General features: G+C 31.1%; 1 long non-coding RNA gene across 1 annotated transcript; it reads right to left on the reverse strand.

Moving 5' to 3' along the window:
* Nucleotides 1-2,553: 2,553 nt before the first annotated feature.
* LOC135132929 (uncharacterized) lies at nt 2,554-3,518 on the reverse strand. Its single transcript, XR_010281110.1, has 3 exons — nt 3,164-3,518; nt 2,970-3,103; nt 2,554-2,909 (listed from the first exon to the last, which is right to left on the reverse strand). It is a non-coding gene; the product is annotated as an uncharacterized LOC135132929 (long non-coding RNA).
* Nucleotides 3,519-3,767: the final 249 nt, after the last annotated feature.

Below are 3,767 nucleotides of genomic sequence, written 5' to 3' on the forward strand. Positions count from 1 at the left end.
ATGAGTTTTAATGCATATTTTGTTCAAATGCCGGCCTTGTCGGGATGACAAATACTTGTTAGTTAGCCGTATCGTATCGTATGCATTTTACCTGGACTTGACTATTGAAGTACACTTACTCAAGGCCCTTTCTGTGAATAGGTTCCGGTCGTTTGGGTAATAAAATTTTATTATAGGATTGGAAAAATACTCCATAGATTTTATGACTTTAAATCCTTACTTTCGTTGTTAATGAATTAAAGCTTTTAACCAGATGTTCTTTTTCGGCATTTTGCGGCAAGACCGTTGAAGATTTTCTAGAAAAAAGGATTATTGCACCCAACTACCTACCTTAAAATTTTTCTAATGGAAACTTTTAAGTAAATGAACCGTTTATTTCACAACCATCAGTCTATCGCATCTGTCGTAGTACAGTGTTATACGTGGTTCACCCTTGTTGCATGTTGAGTTCTTTTTGGTAATATTACTAATATTTTAAAAGAATGCCGAAAGTAAAATCGACGCCGGATGAGTGGATAAGGGATTTTCCAGAATTAAAATTAAACAACAAAATATTCTGCAGAGCTTGTGTGAAAACCGTAAGCCCACTAACTTTTTTTTATCTATTTTCCTTTGTTAATTCTGTATATGTACGTTGTTTTAGATTCAAAGTGATAAAAAATATAACGTGACGCAACATGTCAGAACGACTCTTCATGTAGAAAGGAAGAAAATGTTTAAAGGTTCTAAAATTAAACAGCAGACCATACATGAATCTGTTGCATCTACTTCCACAAAAAATGAGCAGTTTCAGGTTAATTTCGATTTATGTAAAATGATGATCCAGTCCAATATACCTTTAAAAAAATTGGAGAAAGGCCCTCTTCAAGAATTCCTTGAAAAACACTGCAATCGACATATTCCGGTTGAAAGTACTCTCCGAAAAAATTATGTAGGCCCAGTGTTTCAGCAAGTTTACAACGAAATTAAACATCGCAGTGGAGATAATTATAATTATTTATGGTTCGCTGTCGATGAAACAACCGATAGTTGTGGAAGATACGTGGCAAGTTTAATTGTTGGAATCTTAAATGAAAATTTCCCTAGTCGAGGGTATGTAGTAAGTTTGAAAATGTTAGATAAAACAAATGGCAATACGATTACCAGATTTGTAAATAACAGTCTTACGTCACTATTTTTGTCAAATGCCGTACCGGCGAATAAAATTTTATTGATGATCTCGGTTGCAGCTCGTTATATGTTGAAAGCAGGGAATAATCTAAAAATATTGTACCCCAATTTAATTCACTCTACTTGCATTGCTCACGGTTTAAACAGACTGGCTGAAGGAATACGTTTGCAGTTTCCTACTGTTAATAAATTAGTGCCAAATGGTAAAAAGATTTTTGTTAAAACCCCACTAAGAGTGCTACATTTTAAGGAAAAATTTCCAAACATACCATTGCCCCCAGAGCCGATTATAACGAGGTGGGGAACATGCTTACAGGCCACATTTTATTATGATAAATATATCAAAGAATTTGAGGAAGTAGTTACGGAGTTTAGCGAAGATTCTTCTCAATCGATTAAAGATTCCATAAATATTTTGGAAAACAAAGATTTCCGACAAGATCTAGCTTTTCTAAGAAGCAATTATCAATTCGTATGTGAGGTAATAGAAAAGTTAGAAAAACCCAACGTATTGTTGGTAGATGCCATAAACTTAGTGAAAGAATTTAAACAACAAGCAAACGCAGTAGGGGGTGATATTGGTACTAGAGTATCTCAAAAACTTGACGAAGTGTTAAATGAAAATGCAGGTTTCGGTGTTCTTTCCGACGTTGCTCGTGTTTTACAAGGCCAGAAGGTGGAAAATTTGGAGTTAGATTCGACATTAGTTGTAAAATTCAAATTTGCGCCAACAACGAGTGTGGATGTTGGACGCATATTCTCCAATTTTAAACATATTTTAAATGCTCGACGAAAAAATTTTACAGTGGACAACTTGGAACATATTACAAACATAAATTGTTTTAAAGAAAACTGAAATACGTGTGTAAAATATAAAGTCTAGGATTATTGTAATAATATTTTATCCAAAGTTCTAAGAAGTGTTCTTTGATTTGTAATATGATTATGTTTTTAATGCTTTTTTGCTTAAAATAAAACTTTTTTATTAAAAATGTTGTGTTTATTTAAGCGCTTATTCTTAATTTTTTTGTGCTTATAAATCCACTCTCTACACAGAAAAAAGTTTACTTGTAAATTTACTGTGAAAATCACAGGTAATTTGTAACCCGAGATAATAAGGGTAATATTCCAACGAAATGTATTTTTAAGTTTGAATGTGATATTTACTTTTTGAATGTAAATCGAAATTACAAAAGAATATGTAAAATTACAAGTAAAATGTAATTTTGAAGATTGTAAATTTACAATAAAATATGTAAATTTCCGTGAATGGGTATGTAAATTTCCGTGAATTGGTATGTAAATTTCCGTGAATTGATATGTAAATTTACACAAATTATTGTTATTTTTAGTACTAGTTTTAATCAAAGAAACCATGTCGGGCAAAGTGAACCTTTTATTTTATGGTGAAAAACATAATAAACATGTAATAAAATCATAAACACAAAACAAAGTCATTGATGTTGTATATACTTTACATTAATTTAATTTGTTCATAAGGCCAATTACTTTGCGTTTTGTTGGTGTTATTCTTTTTGATTTGGATCCTTGATCTGGATGTATTTTCAAAAAAAATCTTTGCATCATTTCCAAAACTGCTGATACTTCGTCTGGATATTCTAAATTCATTATAAAATAAAATCCAAACGCCCAAGATACTGCATCTTTTAAAGTGACAACACTTGGAATCACTACTTGTCGTTCTAAAACTACGTGAAAAATTGTTTGTGGATCGCTCTCTAGAAAAATACAAAAATACATTAAAATGTTATAGGTACAAAGACGTTTTAAATACTTGCCTATTTCAATTGCACATGGCGCAGCCACCTTGATAATTTCATTTAAATTATTCATATCATCACCCTGTGATAAAAATTGCATTAACATAACAATTAAAGATGACATGGGCAAATTATAGTAAGTAATTATCCGCCTGGAAAGTATACTTTTGTAACTGGAGGAAAATAGTAAACCAGAATAGTAAAGTACTTACCTTTAACAACAAAATACACTATTTTGTACAAAATATATTACCACAACTAATGCACTCCAACTTGTTATAACCTGCAAGCGTTATAGTAATGATTGCGTGCGCATCAACAATTCACAGTATGCATGTGATTTCACCGGTAGACTGGATTATTTTACAAAGTTGGAAGTAATTGTAAAAAATGTTAGTATATTTACGGTATTATAAAGTATAATTCATTTATAAAGTGAATATACATTTACAATTGCGATTCTGTATTGTGTTTTTTCAATTTGACTTGTGAAAATACAAATAGTGACACAAGTTTACTTATTTTATGCACAATGCTGCTAACTTACGTAAATTTACTAAATTTAAGTAAAAAAATAAATAAAAAGCAACAGTAAAATAATTGTAAATTTACACGACTTTTTTCTGTGTAGTTATAATAATTATAATTCTAATCTGGTAATTCTAAAAAATAAACTGATCAGTGTGGAAGGCGTCGAACGCAATCTTGAAATTAGTTAGAGTACTCTCAGAAGGAGTTGAATTCCATGTGTTGAAAATTCGGTTGAGTAAAAAGAACTGCCTAATTCTGGTCCGAAAGTTCTCTTTCTGCAGTTTG

This window comes from Zophobas morio, unplaced genomic scaffold, assembly GCF_036711695.1.
Source record: "Zophobas morio isolate AGI-343-1 ecotype UQ-CSIRO unplaced genomic scaffold, CSIRO_AGI_Zmor_V1 ptg000021l, whole genome shotgun sequence".
Taxonomy (NCBI): domain Eukaryota; kingdom Metazoa; phylum Arthropoda; class Insecta; order Coleoptera; family Tenebrionidae; genus Zophobas; species Zophobas morio.